This window comes from Vanessa atalanta, chromosome 13, assembly GCF_905147765.1.
Source record: "Vanessa atalanta chromosome 13, ilVanAtal1.2, whole genome shotgun sequence".
Lineage (NCBI taxonomy): Eukaryota > Metazoa > Arthropoda > Insecta > Lepidoptera > Nymphalidae > Vanessa > Vanessa atalanta.
The window spans coordinates 4,160,650-4,187,771 of NC_061883.1; the positions used below are offsets into that span (position 1 = coordinate 4,160,650).

At 32.2% G+C, this 27,122-nt stretch overlaps 1 protein-coding gene across 6 annotated transcripts in view; it reads left to right on the forward strand.

Moving 5' to 3' along the window:
* Window positions 1–27,122, forward strand: part of LOC125068082 (putative polypeptide N-acetylgalactosaminyltransferase 9) — a 180,270-nt gene that overhangs the window by 102,189 nt on the left and 50,959 nt on the right. The window contains exon 3 of one of the 6 annotated variants that reach the window (XM_047677079.1): window positions 26,852–26,908. The exons of the other annotated variants lie outside the window; for them this stretch is intronic. The gene's annotated coding sequence lies outside the window, so the exon portion shown is untranslated. The remainder of the gene's footprint in view (window positions 1–26,851; window positions 26,909–27,122) is intronic. 6 annotated transcript variants of the gene reach the window in all.

Here is a 27,122-nt window from a genome sequence, read left to right on the forward strand (position 1 = left end):
TGTTCATGACCCCGGTTGGTCTAATTTGAAGCTTGTCCATATGTTGTATTTAGGATACACCGATATCTGATTTATAGCTTTAAGGAGTATGTAACTACAGTGGATTTAGGTATATGTAATTGATGTCTTCGTGGCTGAGCGGCATTAATCTGATTTGATACTCGTGTCTGTAGTCGAGCGGAATTGCATTTGATTTCATTGATAAGATATATCGAGAATTTGAAACCTAGACAGGATTCAGTAATATTGGTATATTTTACGGAACTTGATATTTTGTTGTTATGCGTTATTTTAAATATTAAATATTGAAATTATATGTTGATCATACTATTAAATGTAGAACGTTGTTTGAGTTAATGAATTCAAATTTTCATTAATTCGAATTTTCATTTAATATATTTTGAGAATAATACTGTTCATTATTCATCCGAATTATTTTTGAAATTAGACCAGAATGGTAAATGGCCTCCCACGGGGAGGACGACCTCAGCTATGGTCGCAAAACTATCGGAAATTAAACTATATTTTCTACAACCCCTTAATGTATTCGTATTTGTGAGTACAATCGCCGGTTGAGACGGTTCGGTAATTTGATTTGAGTATACGTGACCAATGGAGCTTGTTGTCAGGCGGTGTAGCATTTAACTCGATTGATTGATTATAATTAGTAACTTTGTTAAGATTAATATGCACAATTAGGTTTATTATTTATCTGTAATATCAATTTTGTATTTTATAACGATTTATCTATCTATCTATGTATTTAATTAATGTTGTATGTTAATGCCAACACAGTTTATATATAGTAGAATAATAACGATGCATTTTAATAATTACTTTTTGAAAATATGTGATTTGCATTGTTCAAGAGATTTTGGGTGACTGGATGTTAAATTAATATACAGCCTTAGGCCTTAATATCGTTAAAATAGTGTTAATTATTAAAGCATGTTTGTTTTGGGGAGACATACACAATACACTTTGTAATATACTCTAATGGTATCCTGTCATGTTAAGATAAATTTAAATGAAATGTAATAAAGACGGGAACGCAACGCGTTCTATAACAGTTTGATATAAATTAATTATCTGTCAATTGTTTTGTTTGTACCATATCGGATAAGTCCGGAGGGACGTCAACTACAACAGCGGACGCGGATCGTTCTGTTGCCGCATCAGCGTAATGCTGTGGCAATTGTAATTTAACCCGAGCATTATCAAAGCTAGTGGGCGTGAAGAGATAAACGTATCCCGTTTACGGTTTGTTTAACAGAACGATTCAAAATTCCTTTTTCGTATTATTTTTTTTAAACTTATTTATAAACAATAAATCTTAACTAGTAATTTGTAACTACATGTCAATATAAAAAGATTCAGTTTCTCAAAGATGTTATTATATTAAGAATATTGATATACCTATTTATATAAGTATATAAATACGTTTTGTTGTAGAGGTCATCATAACTTTACGATTCAAAAGTTTTGTGTTTCAAGTGCAATGGTGTATTTTAATACAGTATACGCCAATGAATTGTTTTGAACGAAAGAAAGATTTTTTTATTTGTGAATTTATTTTATTTAAATTTAGTAAACAGGATATGACTAATTTGCACCGATCTCGATATATTACGGAGTAAAATTGTTTCGATATCAATCTTGCTTTGTAATACCGGATGATGGTCAAATCGAAAACAATTGTTCACAAACGAAAATTTATAGCAGTTACTTCACTATCCGATGTTACAATTTGCACCTTTTTAATTGCAAATGCTTGAACAAAATTCATTAATTTGTATAAAACGTTTCGTGTTTTGGTATCTGTAATTATTTCAGCTAACATAATGCTCGTAAATACCTGCGGAAATTATTATTTGTTAAAGTTTAAGTTGCTTATTTTCCAATAAAACATTTTCGTAACTATTCAAATAAAATTTAGAGAATTTGACCATTTATAGTTTACGTTAAGGGATAAAAACTTGACTAGGCTTATTTGAGAAGAAATAAGAATTATAACCACACTAACCTAACCTAAAAGATTACAAATTACAATTGCTTACAATTTGCTTATTTCATTATAAGCTGATAGTAAATGTGAATATTTGGATGGATGGATGCTCAATTAATTAGGACATTATTTTTATTAGCATTAGTAGCCTGTAAATTTTTCCACTGCTGGGCTAAAGGCCTCCTCTCCCTTTGAGGAGAAGGTTTGGAGCATATTCCACCACGCTGCTCCAATGCGGGTTGGCGGAATACACATGTGGCAGAATTTCGTTGAAATTAGACACATGCAGGTTTCCTCACGAGGTTTCCTTCACCGCCGAGCACGAGATATATTATAAACACAAATTAAGCACATGAAAATTCAGTGGTGCCTGCCTGGGTTTGAACCCGAAATCATCGGTTAAGATGCACGCGTTCTAACCACTGGGCCATCTCGGCTCTTAGGACATTTGAATGAAATTTAATACTGAGATAGATTATCGTCTGATATACCACATAGATTGCTATTTATCAAGTATATCTACATTGGACATGAACGAAAATGACAAGGTCTTAATGAAAAGGGTAGAAATAAAACGGGACCAAAAAATTTTTTTTTTTAAGTTCATACTAATTTAGAGCTAAAAAGCCTTTTAGATAAAACATACTACAAACATATCTGTGTATTTATGTAACATATATTCATATAAAACCTCGTCGTTGCTATTATATTATTTTAGAATCTCGTCATTACCATCGTTACATGAAATTGAGTTTTCGAATCTTAGATTGCATTTTAATTGCTGAGCCTCAGCAATCTCTATTTGAACAATTATGGGCCGACATAACGTTAGTTAGTCGAGATAAACATTTGAATTACCGAGATCAAAGTGATTTCACACGACGCCTTCGGAGTTCAGACAAATTACTTTTAATGTTGACTTAATCTTGTGTCGCTTAAAATATATCCCTATGGTTAAAATGTTACAATAATATATATATTTTACTTTGTTGCAGGTAATAAATAAATTATGCAGTGTATTGTAAATTTAAATGCTTAAAGGTGAAGGTGAGTTTAATGAACAGATTTATAGATTTTTTAGTCTAAAATTACGAGGGTTCTTGGAACCATTCCAAAGTTAGCTCAGACGGTACCTAAGCGAAACTCATGTGCCGAGAAATTATCTCTAACCACTTAAACTTAAATAAAATTTAGCACAGAATAAAAACGTCTAATACAGATAAGAACGAAAGCCTTGAAACATGTAAGTTGAATTGTAGATTTTTATTTTAGATTTTAATTCAAAGAACGATAATAAAATGGTTATTTCAAAATTTCATTTAAATAACAGATAAGAAAATTCTCAACTTGCATCGAATGAAAATGAAATCTAATATTTCATTTGGAACTGTCCCGCTTAGATTTTAATTGGAACGGAGTGAATTGGGTGGCGGATGCCAGTATTGTCCCGATTCCACGCCAACAATTTGCACCTAATGCCATTCAATTTACAGCGAATATTCCTTGATTAAGATATCCTCAGGCGGCTTACACCTGGCAAACGGTGCACGATTTAAATTTAAGAGATTTCCTTCCAGCCTCACAACTACACAAGTATAATACGTGATTTTATACCATATGTATAGCAAAAGGCAATTTATATACTATCGGTGAATATGTTTCAAATGCGTTGCTGCGGTTTTGTAAACTATCAACTCATCAAATTTGCGGTTTTTATTGGAAAATTTTATTATAAAATTGATTTGAAATAACATTCTAAAATTTTAGTCACATATATCGAAAGGACAATATATGTATTAGCTTATTATGTTGCGAAATCTTGGTTATGCTAATTATTACCTGAGTCAAAAAATACGAAGATTGTTGATATTGAATTTGTGACTTTAAGTAAGGAATATTTATTTCACTTGCTAAATGTAGCTAGCTGGAAACGCCCCAAAATTAATGTACAATCTACGCGCGAGCTGAATTTGGATTTTTCTCGGCCTTATCGTTAAATCGATGTCATTCAAAAATATATTTTAAAGGAATTGATAAATTTATTTCTTGATGAATATTGGACCCAAGCTACTCTTTTCATTCGGCAAGATGGTTAGGTGCGAAGAAAATAACGCCGTTTTTCGGCTTTTGGATTAGACAACTGGACGTTTAAATGTAGCCGTGAAATACTTAAGCTTTCGCCTTTGTTTCACGTTAACCAACAGAGTTACAAAATATAACAAGTGAAAAAATAGTGCTAGGCTTTATCCCCCGAAAATCTTGGGACTTTTTTATACAAAGAATGATTTCACATAACAATAGTTTCAGTCTGGAAACACCGCTGTGCTTTGACCAAAGACGCATATGTGGAAAGGAAGTGTATTCATTCGGTTTTTCCGGTGTTCGGATAGAATTTTTCACCACGATTCTTATCATAATGTAATGCAAAAGGCTCTTACAAAAATTTAAATTCTTGCTCTTATATTATTATATCTGCTTGCTCTGTTTAAAGTGATAAAATTGCTTGTAATGGGATAATAAACTGACACTGTTTCTCTAACTCCGTTGTGAGAATATACATGCGTTAACTGGTCACCTTTCATGTAAGAAAAACAGTGTTAATGGGATGAAAAAATGCCGAAGCGAACGAATATCCAAAATATTCGTCTCTAATTCTAATTGATATTTTGGGCCGCTTGCAGTTAAACACTTTGACCTTGGAGTAATATTTTGTCCCGAGAATCGGAATTGCGATTCTGCGCGGAAATACTGATAGCAAGAATTTGCTGCCGTTCTCGTTTCATTATTTTATTATACCTATTTATCCACGGTTGTAATCTTTGTACATTTTTGTATATACCTACTCATTTTAAGTCGTTAATCTACTCAGTGTAATCGGTACATATATCTAATTTAAAATTAATCCTTTTCTATTTGAAAACACTGATTTAGTTTTCTTTTGATGGATTGAAATTGTTAATCAATTTAATAATGAAATAATTATTGTCGATTAGGTAACATATCTAAAATGTACTACATACAATATATGTTTACATATGTAAGTGACCTTTACTCACAATTATGACGAATAAAATTCAGTAAAACTGTCATAAAAATCCTTTTGACGTGGACATCAATTTAATTGGCATTTTATAAGCATCTCTCATTCATATTGTAATTATCTGTTTTTATTATGCACTCGTCGTGTTGGCGCGCTGTACGAAATCAAAATGCACTGATGACCGCGGTATCGTGATTAGTACCTACTCACGCATGCTAATTTAATGTATTTAACGTCGATTCGGTTTTTATGGTACTTTGTCAATGTAGTTATTTTTATTTGGAGTTTTATCACTATTGAGTTTTTTATTTTTCCACGAGAAAATAACGTTAAGATGACTGTTGTCTGTCACAGTTTTGTATGCGTAGTTTTAATTGTTAGATGTTTTTAACTTGATTTTGTTATTTCGTTTATTTCAGAGATTTGTGAACTTGTTTAAGGTAGATGACAATAGACGACGAATTTTATTTTTATGTCAAAAAAATTATTTATTTCCGTAACATCTTTACCCAAGTACATTATAGTTTAATTTTAATTTGCTTCGAAAGTATTTAACTTAAACGGAAAGTTTTGTAATACATTTTAATACAGCAATTACCACTTGATCTTTACTAACGTTTGCGGTATCTAACAAGGCAATTATTAGTAACACGAGTAGCCTCCAACGCTTGCTATCATCAAAACAAACTGGAATCAAGTCTTAAAGCGGTCTGTAACTATTTTATGGGCTAGATTAATTTAGACAATTCTACGCGATTGTACCATCAAGCGGCTGTTAATCTTTGACTCCATATAAGTCACAAAGATTATAAAAATATAATTAATGATACATATGTATTTTAATGTGATGAGGTTGACTAAATTTAGACCTTATTATAATAAGGTCTACATCTGGCTATATCTGGCTACTCGATAAATGAAAGATTCGCTTAGTTCAGGATGGCAGAATTATCTACAGTGCGTTATTCCAAAGCACTCCTATAAAAAGTTTCAAAGTAGCATTTCAGAAGTGACATGTGATATGAAAGGCATAGATATATATGTACTTACAGATATTCATATATTGCATTAAGCATTTCTGCTCGCAACACAAAAACGATTGGCTTACTGCAGCCACGTTACGTTGAATACATATATCGGGTATAGTTTAAGTTAAATCATTTAGATAAACTAAATGCACGACTAACAGTTCCAAATATTGAACCGAAATAACTCAAGCTATTCGGATAATTAATATTTTTTACTTGGAAATATTAATAAAGGAAAAATAGGCTTCTGGAGTACGTGCTAATACAACAATGAATATTAGTACGAGAATACGGAGTGTATCGGAGCGTTTATATAAAGCTCCCTTGTAGGCAAAATGAGATTGGCTTAGGACACGGTCAACTGACTCATCTACCGAGTTATTAGGCTACGGACGTCAGATCCTCGAAATGAACTGTCCTTTTCGAAGGCTTTGTCTTACTGTCTTAATTAAAATTGGTCCAGAATTGTATACGTTAATGCTACTAGTACGTTGATGTTTTAGATATAGTCGTTTTGTTTTGTTTTTTAGAATTTATTTCTTTGATATTTAGATTTGTGTACTCCTTTCTTTTACAAGAATGGAAGTTTTTACCAAGCATTATTTAAAAATTAAAATATACTTAATTCAAGTAGGCAACAAGCACTTTTAAATCGTCATTTTCAAAACTATTTTAAGTAAAGGTACTACCACCGGTTCGGAATGTAGGTTCTTCCGAGGAGAACCGGCAAGGAATTCAGTAGTTACTCTTTTTCAAGATTTAAAATACAAAGCTATGTTAGTTTAATACAATTATACATAAAATACATCCCGAAAGTTAACCTTATCTGACATCTATATAATCTTGTGTTGAATAATATACTCTATTTCTTAATATATGATTTTTAACAAATGATTTGAATTTATGAATCCGCAAAAATATATTTGCGGAATTTTGGTATAGAAACGAGTACCTACCGCTATTTCATTTAAAAGAATATCCGTCCTATAAGTACATTGTCTAGAATCATATTCCATATTTAGTAGTACGTTTATAAATAGATGTTGTTATAATCAACGAGAGTGATGGTTACTGCGAGTGAAAATATAAACCTAGCAGGAACATCACACTAATTAAATCAAACGCCCGTGTATCTAATAATAACATTAATACCACAGATGGCTGCTACGTTCATCAACACTTTTATGTGTTATTCTCATATCGTGACACGTATAACACTATAATAGGTACCTATTACGTGTATATTACTTGTATAATCTTTTCTTAATATTACGTCAATATATGACTCGATTGAAGGCTCAGCTTGATCGTGATAAGGCACGATCACTATTTAATATGGACTGAGAATATGTGATTTTGATATTTTGCATTGACGTTAAATATTTCTATCGCCTATTATATCATATTCACATTAAATTCTTTTTTTATTACTAGAGTGTCAATGTCTTAAGTCGCGTTTCATTTCAAGATCTCTAGTAGCAGTTCGTTCAACCAATTCATCTCACCGATTCCTACTAAACCGGAATTTCCCATTTATGTAACTGTCAGTAGTTAACTTCGATTATTTGTAACCGCTGTCACTATATACGACGCAAATTGCGAGTCTATAAATTTCACACGATCTGCGAACATAGAGCTCCTACCGCAATCCCCAGGCGTTTGGCGTCCGACCAATAACATCAACGCGACCGCACATGGCATAATAATGCCATTTGGTAAGGAACGCGTTCGGTATTATCAATATGGCCTCGGATGAGAGCCATCGGTTTCGCCAATCGCTTCCAATAATTGCGCACTTACGGCAAGTTGGCCGGCGAACTTCATGCGGGTGTTGTAATTTGTAATCGCCGGCTCCTGCAGCGTGCATGCAATCTACGGCCGTTTCTTGCGGAGTCGTGACGGTTTTAACTGCTTTAATGTCATCTTATGTGATTTCGATATCTGTTTATAGTATTTTTCTATCACTTGGTGATAAATATTTATTTTTATGACAGAAGTGCTCTTAAATTTAATAGCTAGCTGTTAGTGTTTAATGTGTGGCAAGTTTTATGGTTATCATTTCGATTATTTAAAGTTGAGTCGAAAGAACGGCATCTTACTATTGTAATTTTGGAAAACAAGGTTAAAAAGAAGAATGTTAAAATTATTTCGCCTTGTGACACCAACTCATCCGAGTTCTTGAACTGGACAACTCATAATTATTAAATATATAAACTTGTATGTTAGCAATTCTGTGGGATTTTTCTATAGGGAAATATCTGTATATCCAACATTATCTAACAGTTATATTATTATGTCTATTTTCAGTATTACGCTCTACTTGTCAATAACAAAAAAAATCTCGTATACAAAAAAAAAATAGTGTAATTAATTACGACACGACGAAGAAGAGTTCACAGTAAATACAGTCAGCGATGATCCAAGACAACGCTCCCACGAGACGGTATTGTAATAGTTAAGTAATTCTGTCTTTACACTTGTTCTAAGCTTTCTGTTAGATTAGATTACTAGTGACTCGAGAGCTTGAATTGTGAATTAATTAAATCTAATTAAGCTCACTAAAGATTAAACAATAGAACGCATTTTAATAAGAATGTTTGCAGACATATGGTTCTTTCAAATTAGGATATTACTTAAGATTTGATTTTTGATTCATGATGATAATTGATAATACAATAATAAAATATAATTTCTCGTCTATATGAATATCGAAGCATAGCTCACAGTTTTCATCGTCTCGTAGAGTTGCAATGTCAAAATATGTTGAGATTTTTTTATTTTAACGTATGCTCTGCACGACTTCAAACTTTAACTCATCAAAAGTCTTTTAGAACATCGTGAATAATAAGTTTGATCCGAAACGTTTTTGCGTTAAGATCCAAGTGTTTCATTCGTATTTATTGAATAATTACAAACTCTAACAGTATAAATACCTATAAAAATCCAAAAATACAACCTTAGTGGATATTTGTTAAAAGTATCTCCAATTACTGGAGGACATAACACACCCCAATAGTGTTGAAATATATAATATAAGTGTATACGTTTCATACTCGTATACACACATAGAACATTTTAATTACTGTTACTATTTATATACAAGTACAAAATATAATGACCGAATTAAAATATGCCGTCTGAATTAAAATGGTTACCTATATTCAACAAATTCGGCATCCTTTGACATTGATAACGCACAGCGAAGCGTAAAATCTAACATGTATCAAGTCACTATAATTGTACTCGTACTATCTCACATGACTGAACGAAAAAGATGTGACGGACACAAAGTAAATATATTTAATGAATATATTTGTAAATAGACCAGTTTTTGTACGTTAACTGGCAATGGAGTTATCATAAAAGATAATTAATAAAATAGAGTAAGTGAAGTCGAGCAAAATTAAAAAGTTTAAGGGATATTTAAAAAAAAATCTACAAGTATTTTAAGGTTAAAAATACATTTGCTTATCGACTGTCAAAAACCTACCACCGGTTCTAAAAGAAATGTTTAGACTTGAGAACAATCGGCGCCAGGAACTTGGCGGTATTTTTATTCTATCACCATTTTTTTTAGAAGATATCTTCATTGCCAAGGTATGCTATTATATACAAAAGCGTTAGTTTTATAATAACAGTTAACATAGCAACATTCTTCCATTCCTCTCGTCCTTCCATTCTCTCACATCTGTTATTTTTACACGTAAGAGTCTCAACCAAACCAGAAGCCAAATCATTCCTAAGGAGGGTTGGTGTCATGCAGAATGGCGACCGTTAAAATGTCTTACCAAGCAGCTTACAGACTACGTCAACACCAAATAGAATGAGATTAAGCGAATGATGATAATTATTCGCAAATTTCTAAAAATAGCAACACTTGTAGGAAATCATGCATACCAGTACCATTAACATATTAAACAGATTATACAATATGATACAAAACAAACAAAAACATGAGCTGTCACTTCCTTTTTCATATCACAATAACCTATTTCGGTACTAGTTTCTCAGTTCATATATGTATGTAAAATATCGCGAAGTAAATGGAGTGTGACGTCATTAGTGTCGCGTAACAATGTGCGGACTCGTAATAGCATTATCACACGCCGCAACAATTCTTGCCAGAGATACCAGATATTCTTCCACCTTTGAAATGAAACGTTGCGAGAAAATCGCCTAATTAAAAATGTATGCCTTAAGTATAGATTTCAATTCAAACGTAGAACTATTTTTGGTTTTATTATTTAAATATTTTGAAGATTGCATATTATAAATATATAAAATTAAATCCAATGTATATATATTTTAATATTAGAACGCGTGCATCTTAAGATACGATTGCTTGTTCTAAGTTCAAATATAGGCAAGCACCACTGATTTTTTATGTGCTTAATTTATTTTTGTTTGTAATTCATCTTGGGTTTGGTGGTGAAGGAAAACATCGTGAGGAAACCTGCCTGTGACTAATTTCAATGAAATAGTGCCACGTGTGTAGTGAGTGTGGTGAAATAAGATCCAACCTTCTTTACCAAAGGGAGAAAAGGCCTTAGCCCAGCAGTGGTAAATTTACAGGCTGTTACTGTATAATTTTATATTCTTTGGAAATATTGAACACATAAAACAATGTTAGTACGATATGATGATGCTAGCTTCTTAAATTGAAAGGTTAATATCTTCCATTTTATTGTTATATCGAACATCGACTCTGTTAGAATTATCTAAAATTAATATTTAACATGACTTTTTGGTCAAATAAAATCTATTGTCACTTAGTGAAAGTCATTTTATTTTTATATATAGTTGAGTTACGTGACAATACAAAGTCGAAATGACTTGTGAAATACAAGTATCATCCGATTATTATATAAAACCTGTATAAGTATGGCCGAAGGTGTAGTGGGTCAAGGTGAGATTCGCTTTGTTACCATGTGTTTTAATACGAATGTAACGCACAAGCTTAAGTAGATAATATATGCACGAGACAGGAATGGCGTGTGAAATTTTACGATATCCATGAAATATGAGTTGACGGCGCGTCTACACGTTTATACTTTTGAGTTGTTGCTGCCAATGCTTAACGCTACTTTGTGTCCTAAATTATTATTTTGATTTCGTACATTAAAGAGTTTTTGATTATATGTAATAATCTTAATAAAACGTAGTAAAGTAACAGTCCTTACCACTCCGTCTTTACACTTTGTACAGTGGTCTATATATTTAGGAAAAGTACCTATTAACACGCTGTTCCGACTTGGATTGAATTGTAGAATACACATGTGGATTTTTCATTTGATACATACAGTTTTATCTCTACTACACATGATGGGGCACAAATTAAGAACATGAAAATTCTGTTATTGAATACGCTATATATATAACTGTGACTCGGCTTTAGTGTTAAGCTATTGTTCCAAAATGTTCGCGTATTTTTTATTTAACCGATACTGTTTCTCAATAGCAAATATACCTACTATAGAAGAAACTATTGTTATTGAAATCGTCAAGTTTTATTTTAGTACATGCTGCTTATTTTCTTTGTTTGTTAATTTTCATTTATGAATTCATGAAAAATAATTCATATGTTTTTTCTATATTATTATTAAACACAAAAACGTCATAATGAAATGAAAAATGTCTACGGGACGTATCGTTACAAATTTCATTATTCCAATAACATTATATATAAACTCATTACATCAGCCGTCATATTTGCTAATTTCATCTCACTAGACATGTAACACTATGTATATTTAAATAGTAACGTTCGTGTTGTTCATCAAACTCAAACATTTAATTTGCTAGTTTCAAACTCATAAATGTCAAAATGTCTTGGTTTACCTTGACGATTCGCAAGTCGTAATGCATTTCATCTTGTTTTAGGCGCTAATTAAATTTGCTTAACTTTGTTTGGAGTTGGAACGATACAAATAATGTCGAAAAGGGATTAAGAAGTTAGAAGGGATGTTTATGGTAATATGTAACCCAACAAAATCTAAAATGTCATGAGTTTTCGAACTTAAATCCCGTAGGTCTAATATATTCACGGACAAAATCTTAAAGTCTTAAGCAAATGTTATCAGTCTTCGTAATGGAGTTTTAAAATAATTTATTATTCTCATTCTATTTGTCATTCTGTACTTATATTTAGTTATTATTAACATACAATAGGATGACAGTTAACAGGAAGGGGTGGCGTGACATCGTGAAGACGTTAATATCAGCCACCACTTTATAATAACCACGACTAATTAGCTGAGAGTTTTTTTTTTGGCATTGACTGGCGGACGAGCATATGGGCCACCTGGTGGAAAGTGGTCACCACCGCCCATAGACAAAGGTGCTGTAAGAAATATTAACCATTTCTTACATCACCTATGCGCCACCAACCTTGGCAACTAAGATGTTATGTCCCTTGTGTCTGTGATTACACTGGCTCACTTACCCTTCTAACCGGAACACAACAATACAGTGTACTGTTATTTGGCGGTAGAATATCTGATGAGTGGGTGGTGCCTACCCAGACGGGCTTGCACCTTTGTGCAACCCTACCACCAAGTGAAAAGTAAAGAGTCTTTCTAAAATGGCTGATATTTTTTTTATAACTTTTGTAGGACGAAGTTTCGTAGGGCAAATGTTCCACTTGGTGGTAAGTGTTCACCAGTGTCCTTACATACTGGTGCCTTAACAAATTTTAACCATTCCTCGAATGCGCCACCAACCAGGGGAACTAAGATGTTATGTCCATTGCGACAGGTACTACTATAGTTACACTTGTTCACTCAACCTTCAAACCGGAATATAATAATATTAAGTATTACTGGTCGACCGTAGAATATATTATGAGTGGGTGGTACCTATCTAGACAGGCTTGCACAAACTTCTATTACCAAGTAAAAGAGGGATTTACGTATTGAATGTATTATTATTGTTTCATAATTGTGTAAGAATGTTAACGAAGATTAAAAAAGCACAAGCAAATGGAATAATATTCTAGCACACTTAAAGTTATTTTTAAAGACATGATAACAAAACAATAAGTTTTCCCGTATATTATTAAATTTAACGTAATTATGTCTTACGCAACAACCGCCCGGAATAGAGTGTCTAAATCTTTAGTAATATTTATTTATTTATTACTTTTATATTTACATTTTTCATTCTTACATAAATACACAATTGGGTATATACATCCATAAATTATATAAAATCTTTAGAAGCAAACATTGCTAATTGAACTACTGATTACTATTACTTGCTACAACAACAAAAGTGAAAAAAAAAACGAATAATGAGCAAAAAAAAAAAACGTTTGTTATGTGTACAATTTCGGCTTAAATATTACTCTGATAAATAAACATATAAGAAAGAAATGTGAAATTTATTCATTTAAATTTAGGGGTAATCTCCGGAACCGGAACAGTGTCTTAAGAATATTAATATCATTTTCTTTATTAAAAATATCGCAACCTTCTGAAGGCAGGACGGGTTGCTATCTATGATTATATAAAGCATATCGAAGACCCAGCTTCAAGTAAACAGAAACGTCAAATAATTAACAATATTTAATATAGTTTACAATACTTATTTTTCCAGTTTTTGTTACAATCTTCCGCTTTTCAACCCAGATTAACAATTCCCATGTCAAAATCAAAAATATTCTTCTTCTACTTTTATTTATAAAAATGTCAAACCAAAAAGTATTCATTACATTTATATAATTCTGTGATTGAATATAACTCAATAGCTAGAAGCTATACAACCTTTAATGATTATTTATAAATATTTTTATATAAAACAATTTATAGGCTTACAATATATTTAAAGACGCGGAAATAGTTTCAAATCACTTTTACATTCAAGACTTGGTTTCTTTCATCGCGTGCAGCTCAATCCATACGACGTTAATACTTATAAAAATTCTCGACCATAACTTCAGGTACGAGCTAATCCACGTTCGGATTTGAACATGAATCGTAAAAACCCTTCTCGATCAGAATGACGCGCAGGAAATGCATTGGGCGGTGGAGCGTGACTAAGGGCTCGGACGCCTTCGACCATGATTATGTTATACGACGTTTCCCTCGATTGGTTATTATTAATAGTACCTAGTAACTATTTCTATGAAACGCGTCGTGCATTTATTTATTTTCTGAGATTTATATTGTGAACTATATATTGTATGTTTTAGTTTGCAATTTATTTCGATCAATTAAGTATGTATAGCACTACACAGTATTATGAATTTAAAGCAAATATTGCATGTGTTAACATAAGTAATCAGTTTAGTTTATTATTTTGATTGTTTATATCCATCTCAGATTGGTGGCAAAAAAAGCATTCGAAGAAAACTAGCCTAAATAAAATTAGGTCTGGAGTGGGATTTTAACAAATGTATATATATATATATATATATATATATATATATATATATATATATATATATATAAGCGAAATACCACTCACTGATTAAACACGAAATCTCAGGAACTATAACACCTAGGTACAAACTTTGGTAGGTAGGTTCTTTATATGGTGTAGACGGATTAACGGCGAAACGGGGGTTGGAAGTTTGTGTTTCATTAATTTCACGTGGGTAAAGCTGCAGTGAAATCTAGTTATGTATATATGTATAACAGTACATTTTTAATCATTAAAAAAAAAACAACAAGTTTCAACTGCGAAATTCCTCGACTCTCTCGCCATTCTCAGAGTAAGAGATGCTTCTTTCTAGCGAAGACAGCCGAGACGCAGTACCAATTCCATCTTGTGTGCTATATTTGAGGATTTCAGTAATCCTTTCGCGAAATATTGGTCTAGTCTGCATCGGTGCGAGTAATATACCTTCATTTAGATTTTATTTGTCTTCTGGCGACAGGATGGCTGGTTTTTTTTTAACCACATAATCGGATTTCCGATTCAACGCAAAAATGCTACTCATATTCTAGGCATTCTATGCGGTCATGATGCGTATAGCCATTTTTATACATTTAGTTAAGTCATCACTTTAAATGAAAGTTTTATTTAATTTTAATGAATATTATAATAAATTTACTTAGTAATTCACAACGTATTTTCATTCTAATGTATGTACCTGTAACCGCGGTGTCGCTTCTTGTTTATTAATATTTATATAGTAAGATGTTTCTTGCGTTCTGAATATGTTAGTGCTTATCTTTTGTTTATTATGTAAACTATTCTTGTTATTTAACTTCTAAGTATTAAGACTATGAAAAAAAAGTGTTTGGTAGTATTGTTACTTTATATTTATGCCAAAACTGTTTAGTTGATAACAAAGAAACAGTCATCAAAGTTACTATGAGCGCGAAGAGATATATCTCTTATATATTGTAGTGAAAATTCTTTAGAATCGATTTGTTTGAAAACTCGATAAAACGAAAAAGCGTCACGATAAAGAAACAAATAAATAATGTATAGTAATTATTAAGATTCACACACACTTTGTTAATTTTTTGTAATACTTATAATTTTGTCTATATTTTAATTGAGTTATTTTATTAAAGAAAGGGCTGGCGGAACCTTTTCAAAAGGTGAGGAGGCCTTGCTCCAGCAGTGTGGCGTTTTGGTAAAAGCTAGTGTAGAATGATCTATCGATTTACCGATTCGATTCGATTTCGACGACTATCGATTTAATTAATAAAGTAATGATAATATCGATAGTTGGTAAGGTTAGTTATATTTCATAAATATCTGAAGCAGGATAAAGTAATAACAAATATAAATTTACAAGCTCTATAAGCAGCAGTCCGAACATCAAAGCAGCCCGAACATAAATTCAAATTGTAAAAAAACATATTGGAGGATGGAATTGAGTTTGCAAAAATAGGATTAGCGTAGCGTACATCGCGGTCACGGTAATATCTGTTGGACGAGAGAGCTGGCTTGTAACTCAATTGTGGATAGGATCGATTCAGAATTTCACGTCGAAATTTCGTAGTACCGCGTTCGTAATACGAGCGCTGATCTCTCGTAGGTTTTAAGCATTTCGAATATTAATATTACCCTCCATAATGTATGTGTATATCTCATGCCTGAAACGACAATATTCTAAATTTAAAGCGGGTGGAATTGCGAAACATACATTGTACGTGAAACCTTCTCCAAAAGGCGCTGCATCATCTGGTATAAGTTTAATGTATTTTTATGTATTGGCTTAGTAGTTCTTTTTTCAGTTGGGCGTTACAGAAACACTTTTCCTTAGTAAAGTAAAAATGTTACTCGAGTAACGATTGCTTATATAATAGTTTTATTACTAAGTATTTAATCGAGATTAATCCTTGGAAGCGATTTTGGAGTGTTCATTTGAAATGCTATGTTCGTAGTAATTGATATATCGTCTTAGAGTATTTGAGAGCCGAGATGGCCCAGTGGTTAGACAGGTGCATCTTAACCGATGATTTCGGGTTCAAACCCAGGCAGGCACCACTGAATTTTCATGTGCTTAATTTGTGTTTATAATTCATCTCGTGCTCGGCGGTGAAGGAAAACATCGTGAGGAAATCTGCATGTGTCTAATTTCAAGGAAATTCTGCCACACGTGTATTCCACCAACCCGCATTGGAGCAGCGTGGTGGAATATGCTCCAAACCTTCTTCTCAAAAAGGGAGAGGAGGCCTTAGCCCAGCAGTGGAAAATTTATAGGCTGATAATGCTTATAGTATATGATCAGATTATTTTATATTATTAAATTGATAACTATCAAGTATCATCCTGGTAACATTTCGCCAAACATTAAGTATTTGTATTTCTTTATTCTGGTTTTAAAGGGTCAAAGAACCAATGTTATTATGAGCACATGGGATTTTACATCTTACTTAGTATGGTTAGCAGAAAATTATTAGCATAACAAATGGTTCGTACATTAGTGCTGGTACTGTTAAAAAAAAAGTTCAGCCATTTAAACGATTGAATATTATCACGTGGAACTTATGATAGTGGATTTCTTATTATAGTACTTAATTGTATTTTTTATTATAGTACGTCCGTAAATAAACTCAGACAGTTTAAATGGGGAATCTCAATTAGTAATAAAAACGATGTACGCAACTATGGTTTACGTGGGTCGATGAAAAGCAATTAAATACTCGTACCTGTGTATAATTATAGTCTGAATAGTATCATATCTGTAAGATAATTGTCAGTGATATTGATTATTAAAAAAAAAAAGAAAATCCTACTATACATACATCAACTGGAAAGCGAAAAAATGCGTCTACATTTTATAGCAATGTACAATATCTATTTGTTCGACTTATTGGCGTAAGCGAATAGTCAAAATAGTGGTCTAAAAGTTCACAACGGCTTGTTAATTGTTTCTTTTCTTGTCCATAACTTGATTTGGTTATTATTTTTAATTGAGTCCGGTGCTTGTTTTTTTTTAATAATTTATATTTTCTTTCTAGAATTTTCCTGTTAATTATATAATAGTATGAAAAAAACTGATGTTAATTTTAAATGACCGGTAGAGTTTTCCTCGTGAAGCGCTCCCTTTGTTTTCGACGCCTTATTTTTTATTTTATGTTTTACGTCTTACAATGGAGACGAATTTGATGATATTTTTTATGTTATAATTCATCACTTTTTTTAAGTACAAGTCGTACTAAATAAATATTAATTCATATGTATAGATTAGTTCACTCACAAAAACAAGTGCCTCGAAGTTAACTTGTGCACGTGCGTTTAGAAATTTATTTTTTTTGTCGTCTTTATTCTGAAATTATCTATATAGTATCTTACGCACTCTTAAGATATCTTCCAAGCACGAGCGTCTCTCATACTAAAGTATCCGATAATAATTTAACGTAGACGGACGCGCGTTCGTGAGTAATCGGATCTATTCATACATATATATGTATGTCTATTTATTAAGAAGTAAATAGAACGCGTGTTAATCCGCACAAGTGACAAAAGTGAAATTTCATTCCCGACAGAAACGTTGTGATCCAGAGTGATGAGAGTGATCATGTCGTCCAAAGAGTTTATCTTCAATAACATCGCCTCTTTTCTTGATAATATGTTTTATTTGATAGTTCTTTTTTATCAATTAGGTAATGGATATGTCTCTATTGTTATATTTAGGTTGCGTTCAATAAATAAAGTACTTACGTTTAACCAATGTCTGTTTATGTATATTTTTATACGGGTGATTCTATTATCTAAATATTTTGATTTATTATGACACGTTAATTCAAGTCTTCTGAATGGAATACGGTCCAAACCTTCGCCTCAAAAGGAAAGTGGGTTTCTCCCTAGCAGAGGAAAATTTTCAGGCTTTCTGTTTAAGGATATTTCTGCTATGAGAAGAGATAAATAATTATATAGTTCTCAGTAAAATGTTGTAAAAAAGGTGCATTTTTACTTGTATTATTCTAAGCAACATAAGAGATGGTTAGATTCCCTATAACTTTATATAGAGATCGAATGAAGGGTAGCCACATATAAACACATCGCATGTCCAGCAAACCGACAGGCTGCCCGCAATAAAGTAGTAATATCCACGCTAGTATGTTGTTACCTGCCAGGAATCTAGTCGGATTGCGAACGAGAGATCGTAAACTCGGATGTCATCTCATCACGACAACTCTATACACTGTTGCCACATTTACGCGACTTTCATCTGTCGGCATTTGACCCAAGGGCGATTTTATCGTAAAATTTTGACACGAAATTCCAATACCGATATCACACCGTTATCTGTTTAGCATAATAGTGTTGGCGGTGATGTTTTGGATGATTCGTTTGGCGTGTGACCTCGTTTATGAAGTCTACCGTCGACGTCGGTTCAATATTGACGAAATGACCATTCGAATGTTAATCGATTCTCATAGAAATATTGTGTTTTTTTTTATATTCGGCTGTTTGTTTTCATATAGAAAGCGTTACTGAATTAAATTTGATGAATTAATTTTCTTGCGTTTTACGATGTAACTTTTACTTTAATAATATTTATTATAAAAAGAAAATTCAACAATAATTGAAGACCGAACCCTCTTTACTGTAAAACCAAGAAAAATATCAGCAAATGTAAAATGCATTTGAAATTGTTAAATCAATCAATGTTTTATAAATTTCTGTACGCTTTTTGTTACAATGAAAATGATATCATACTTGATACGCGTTTAAAGTATAAAATATCGATCTTTGAACCACTTCGACAAGGTAACGTCAAAAGTTTTGCTGACTTCCATTCATCCGATTGAAATCAAAGTTTAACAGTAACGTTGCAACTTTCAACGTGTCGGAACTTTTGTGCCTTCGATTTTAGTTTCGTTTACGCGATAAGGTGATACAGAATAACTGTTGGATGATCGTTGGGTTTCATTTTGGTTATATCCATTTCTACGACTGACGTTTCAAGTAAGGTTTGGCAATAAGTATTTATTTTATATGTTCAATTATAAAAGGTGTATTATACAGAAATATATGTGTGTGTAGGGCTTATTATAGTTGATACACAAATGGTTGGATGGTTGTTTGTAAATAAACTTATAATATTATTTTTTAAGAACTAATTTGAAATATATTTTAGGCTTTTTCTAAACATTTGCTTAAGATTATTGTATTGGATTTTCTTTACGATTGTAAATGTAAGTTATATTTTTTTTATTAGAAAAAGAATAATGTACTGAATATTTCTTTATAAATTTTTCTTTAATCTCGACAAAGGGTCGATTAATAGTAAAAACTGATCAAATTTGCAAAGGAATCTAACTAATGCTCTATTCTTAAGTTTGTAAAATAATAAAACAATGTTTTGAAATTTGTTTAATGAAATAATATTTACGATAAAAACTCTGCGAGCGTAGGTGATCGACCGAATTTCCTCATCATCGTCTAAATTTAGTGTAAACATTAAACGGAAACTTCAGCAGTTTTAGTTTGTATATCCGTTAACTGGGCTAACCACCGTACAAATACATGGATGAAAATTGACCTACACCACTATTACCGCCAAAGACTATAATTGGAGCACTATTTCAACAGTATATTCCATGAGATAATACACAACGGGTTAGGATAGCATGCTATGAAATAGTTTGTATTTTGTAAGTAAATTTAGTCGTTATATAGAGTTATATCTTAATATGAAGGCACGCCCACGTTAAATTATATTTTATTATCGGCTGCATTAGCATGTGTGATGCTCGCGCTGACAAGATGTCTTAGTGTGCGTGAGACAAATAAGAGTTAAGACTGTGAAAAAGCATATGAAATTGTATTTCATAATATTTAACACCGATAATTTAAACATGGGTGTGCGTCTTCGTGAAGTGTGTGATCTACTCAAATCGAAATTAATCTCCTCTTTATAATAAATAGTTTTGAAAATAGAACGTTTGTATTTATTTCAAGTGGCATCTTTTAGCAATTTCATAGATAATAAATAAATAAATATTGGACAACATCACGTCATGAGAAGTAGACGTGGGCGTAAATTTTTAAGTATAATTTTGTTATTTTTCATACTCAACATTTACTCATTGTAAGTAATCGGCAAAAAAATACAATATTCACACGTTTGCGAAGTCGTGAACGGAAATCAGTACACATTACTGATACAATTTTTTTGTCTCTAGAGCGCTAATAATAATATCATCTTAAATTAATAATAGTTTACGGATATGCCGCTTCAAAATGTATTAATTATAAGTGAAATGAAATAAATCCTACGGAACGATAGGTCCCATCTTCACCCACCCTCGTGTTATGAGCTAGTTGATAAATATATGAGAGCATACAGTAATTTCGCACTGAAGCGTACTCACAGTTGGGAACAAGTTTCGTAACTTTGGCAGCGTAAATACGTTGCTTTATACCGAGTTCTAAGAAATTTGTACTTAAGCCTGAACTATTAGTTTTGGTGAGAAGATTTAAAACTTTTCCAATTTGTCTGACTACACCTGCCTTGTTTAGATGTGTATGTCTCGGAGTTCATTTTGATTACTTGTTAAATATTCGCGTATTGTCTTTTCGTCTGGAATCTCATTTGTATAATATTCGATAATGTATACGATTTTCTGTTTCGCCCTTCAGATGTTTATACATTTTATTATTTCTTATCTTGCTCGCATAATATATCCAAGCGCACATATGAACAACCGTACTTGAACTAGAGATTACTTCGTCTTATTTGGAAGTTACATAATCAGACCCCTTATAATCAATTTCTTGATTAGAGAAGAATCTACCGCCAAACATAAATACTTAGTGTTATTGTGTTCTGGTTTGAAGGGTGAGTGAGCCAGTGTAACTACAGGCACACGGGACACAACATCTTAATCTTATGTCGAGAGTTTGATTTTGGATTAGATTCATATTTCCTACAGCGTCAATGTCTGTGGGCGATGGTGACTTATTATAAGGCCTACTCGCCCGTCCATCTGTAACATAAAAATATTTATTTAAGCAGGTGAAATTTTATACTCTATTTGCATGCAACGTAATCATTCCGATAAATAAGTATAATTGACATTTGCTTAACCTATAATACTTAAGTTACAAAATTTTACATACTGTAAGAAATATTTTTTTTTGCTTAATAGGAATCTATGTTATCTTCTATATCAGTTTTTTATCTTTTACTGATTCACAAAGAACCTAGTAATTCGATTGATATGATACTTTCACATTATATTTATGACGGACATAGTCTTTTCATATATAGTATATGCTGACGTAATTGGACAGATATGTTTTGTTGTAGGCGCTTTCGAAGCGAACTATATTAAAACAAAAGACAATTTTCTTTTACAAAAGATTTCGATAATCAGTACCATCTTGCTATATTATGGATTTATCTCTTAGGTATGTAACCAATCAAAAAATAATAATCCTTACAAAAATAAATAACATTCAAACGTAAAAAATTATATGAATCTTTTTTAATTCTAACCTCGACTTTCTTTATTGGCAGCCTAGACGCCTTGTTGGTCTAGTGGCTAGATTAAAGGCCACAGATTCTGTATTCGAATTCCAGGTCCTGCCGATAAGTTATTGGGTTTTTCTATCGAGAAAGTCTTAATAGCATCCCGAAGCCTTTTGGAGGAATTTGGAAATGTGTACGCTCCGTCGGAAAGCACGTAAAGGCGTTGGTCCTGCGCCTGAACTATATCCGGACGTGCCGTGCCTTAGGGAATAGTAAATGCACCTGTGTTTGCGTACACCTATGCACTATATTGTGTCATGCGTATTTGGCTGGTCCCGGTTGAGTCCCAAATAACTTAACTTTGAACCAGTGGTTTTAGGAATATTATGAGATATTGAAATAAACGCATGAAATTGTAAAACCGTACTAAGTATACAACCTCAGTGTATTATGGCAGGGTATGGACGAATGTTTAATCTCGTTAGTTAAAATAACTCATTATTTTCCCATGTGCAAAATCGGGTCCTAGGTACTCTACTCTACTATACTCTAATAAGGTCTCTAAATAATATATTTAAGATAGCTATTTGGTTAATATGATGTAATAAACGAAATATATTTTCAAATATATAAATTTAATCTCACGATCCAAACTATAAGTATCGACTCGTTACTCGCAACCTTCCGCTACCCAAGACGGGTTCCTATATTGGAGGAACGTTTTTAGTTCACCCCTTTCATAAGGCGAATAGTTTGAATTGTTTCCAATACTCTTTCGGGTAACAGATCAAAGTGATCCCTTCGAAAGAAAATTGGTTTGAGAACAAAGAATTATGCAACTTACGTTTCATTAATGGTACCCTCGAAAATTGTTCAAGTGGAAGGTTTCTTTTTTTTATTTGGAGTAGGTTTTTTATATGGTTTCTTTTATATTTGCTTTTTTATTTAAGATGTTTCATACGTTTCGATGTATCGTGATTTTGTTATTTTAATCCTCATTGTTCCCTTGTAGTTTCAATTAACAGAATTGTCTAATAAAAAGGCACATCGTTGGCCACATGGGTAACTTATAAGGAAGGAGATCTCGAATTCTAAACCGTGTCAGACCAATAAAATATTTATTTTTTTTGTCGAAATGTTGGTTGTGTTTATTTTTTGCGTCTAAGCCGAGAAAGCACGCAAGCAAGTCTGCTCTTGCTCCTATTCTTTCTTCGGTTTTTGGATTACTGTCTCGTCGGACTATGAGAGAATTGAATTAGAGTGCACCTGTGTTCGTGCACACTCTTATGTATTATTAAAATAAAAGCTTGTCTGCGTATGTACCACCCACTCATCACATATTTTATAGCCAAACAGCAATACTTGGTATTTTTTTGTTCTGGTTTGAATAGTGAGTGAGTCAGTGTAAATTCAAATAAAAGGAATAAGACTTATCTCCCAAGGTTGATAAGGCATTGGTGTGATTTAAGCAATGGTTGTTATTTCTTACAGCCCCAATGTCTATGGGCGCTAGTGACCACTTACCACCTTATATGCCCATCCGTCAATGTATTACATAAAAAAAATATTTTATCGTAATGTTACATATTGTGCCGAGTGTAGGTTAATGTTTAACAATATCAAACACAGACTTATTATTAATATGTTACGGTTAGCGATCGTCACAGCACAACTTCTTGGTAACGCTAACCAATATGTTGTGTAGTCGGAACGATGTCAGAACCATTAACACGCACATTGAAGCGCATCTCATTAAATTTTATTGATGTTAATTGTTATAATATCAAATAGACATATAATATAGTTTAAACCAAAAAGGTATTATATGTGTGCATTGACTAGCTGTGAACAATATTAAACTGGTGATTTGACGGGACCTGGTATTTTTTAAAATTCTACATAAAAGAAAGAGATGCCAATATTTTTAGAAGTAACAGCTAGTGAATGTTCAATTAGTGGGCAAAAGTCCTCTCTGGAGAAGGTTTAAACCTTTTTCCACCACGTGGCTATATTATATGGCAGAATTTGATTGAGATTAGACATAAAAATCAGGTTTCCTCACGATGTTTACCTTCACAGTCAAACACAACTTGAAGACAAATATAAACAGAAAAAAAGGTGCTTGACCGAGTTTGAACGAGATTAATGTATTCCAGCTACTAGCTCTTGGCTCCAGACCCATGTTAATATAAAAAGCAATATATCTGTTCTAATTTGTTTACTTTACTATGAGATTGTAAAACAAAATCAGAACTTATGCTTACCAAAACATTTACGTTTTATTATACATTTAAGTGTATACCAATTCTGCTATCTTTATATATCGAATTCTACTGTACGTAAGTCATTAGACTCCTCTCTAAACAGCTGGACAGCTGGACTCGGCATATTCTTCTATAAGAAACCCGGTTGGTACGCTCTATATTATGTTTTAAATAACAGACAGTACAGACTAAATATATCAACAACAAAGAATAATTAAATGAAAAAAAATAAATGTTATTAAAATTCCGTGTGATATAAACAATAACAAAAATTGTGTTTAAATGATGTTATAATAGAAAGGAACACAGAGAAAGAGAAAAGTAGGGAAAGGTCACCTGGAGGGTCCTTCATATTGCTTTATCCTTACGTGGCGATTTCTACCAGTACACTTTCCTTAAAAGAACGTCGTTCCAATAAATTTAACTAATATTATATAAAACTGTTTATAATAGAATGATACAAAGACAAAGAGAGGAAATGGTCGCCCAGAGAAGGCATAGTGCTTTTTTTCCTTGCGTGACGATCTGTTAGTTCACACTACTGCAAGCTGCGTAAAAAAACTTCGTTCAAAAAATAAATTTCTTCCCTATGAAGTCGTTACGGATCTAGCTATTTAGATTTCTGTCTATGTATCTCGCTATAAAATTCAAAATTCAATAACCAACAAAACTGGATCTAAGCGACGTTATCCTTTACTATAATAACAATTTTCTACTCTATCGCAGACCTGGCAGTTTTTTACAATTTCATATACATGGATAGGAGCTTGTTTCGTTCCAAATATTATATCAGGATTTTCATACATTAGCGTACCGACTATGTTGAATCCAATTCTATACTTATTGATCGTTTAAAAATAGAATTGTTAATTAAAAAGTAAAATAATAGTTTATGAATGAGTCGGTCGATAGATACAGGTGATCTGTAAATACGTGGCGAATGTTTGTCAAAACATACGTGTGTACGACCGTAACCGTCATTTGTCAAAATGCTTATGGTATTAGAAATTTACTCATAACGATTGTAGATACGTCAAAAATAATGTCTACTTTTATTCATACAAAATACATATAATTTAATTTTTAATTTTAAATCATGTAATTAATTTGTGTAATTACTCAAATTATTGCATTAAGCGATTGAATACCAATAGAGTATACATCAAATTTGAATAACTGAAATGTAAATTTAGTGATAAATAGTTCATTGGCTTCAATAAAACTTACATGATGCATACACGTACGCTCCAACCCACACCCACACATAGTTTAATGATAATAAACAAAACACGTAATAAAATTCTACATTCTTTAAATTCCATTTTTTATATTTTGCTATAATTATATTTAAAAAAAAACATACATGGTATGTTCTATGCATTTCAATGTTTTCACATACTTTTAGAGAAAGTTCCAAGTGTTACACGGATCTGTAAAATGAATTAATTCGTCATCGTTACCCACAAAATTATTAGTACCGTCATTTTTGCGAGGTATAAAAGAATAAGTTTTCATTATCTTTTATAATCTTATATTTCTTGGTGTCGCGACCTCGTCTGCTTTTTGATTGATTAATTGCAAAAAATTAGAAATTCGTTTAAAACAATAATTATATATATCAGTTTATAAAAAACGTATTTTAACAATTCATCAGTGCTATAATGTATCTTGATAAATGAGAAAAATGTACAAATATCAAGGTCATAACTAAACTACAATTTTCTAAATAAATTATACGAAAAAACGGTATGGCACCGAGTTTCTCGAACGCTGAAGGACATTACGCGTTCACTTGAGCAAAATGAAGTTTTGCAAAGATTATACCAAGCGGGCTTAGTAATTTTGATGAAATGAGGCAAATTATACATTGCTTCGAGCGTTCGCGCGCTTCGTTGCCGTTTTCTAAGTAGTTATGCTTCGGGTTACTAATTTTCACCCCTAACACGATGTAGCAATGACGAGGTTTGCTCGGCAAGATGATTCGATATAAAATCTTATAAATGTTTGATATCGTGTGCACTGGAGGTTACAATTTTGACAGGGAAACAAATTGATGAGCATTGTACTAAATTGGTTGTTAAATTCTTATTATTTATTTGACAAGTCCTTATAAAATTGTATTCGAACGATTGAAGCCCATTAATCTCCAACCAGTCACATACTGTTTGTGCTTATCCTCATATATGTATATAGAAAATAAGGCTAAGCATAAAAAGTTTACGTATTTTACTAAAAAAAAGTATAATTTTAGGTATAAAAAAAAATTTAAAGGTATTTATCATAAGGTACTATAGACAGAGTTATATTTTATATATGCACATATAAATATATTCAAGCAAATAAACACACAAGCGATTTTAAAAAAAATTGAGGCAATGTTTAAAAATTCTATGCGCGGATCTGTATTGTTTAAGGCCTTATACTCGTACTGCTGTTATTCGCGACGTACGCGAAACTTTGATACATGACCGGGCCATAAAACGCAGTATACGCCTTCCGCGTATGCCGAGTGATGTATAGCTGGCCAAAAAATACATATCTAACGAAACAATTTAATATTGTCACTTGGGATCTATATTGATTATTGCGAAACGAATATTGAATTTATTTCATTTTTATTTTTTGTTGCAGGTATGAAATCATTGCGGTTTCTTGAAATTGAAAATTGAATTTGAACTTTCCTTTTTGGTGAGTACTGTAAAGTAAAGTATTAAATTATAATTTCCGTCCGCGATTTTGCCCGTGTGTCCCCACACACGTGGGGGACACATGCGGGGGGAGGGCACGCATTAGGTACCCTATCTCGTATTCTGTAACCTTGAAATGCATGCAAAATTTTATGACGATCGATTGAGTAATAAAAACGTGAAAACGTTACAAATCCATTTATAATATTAATTAC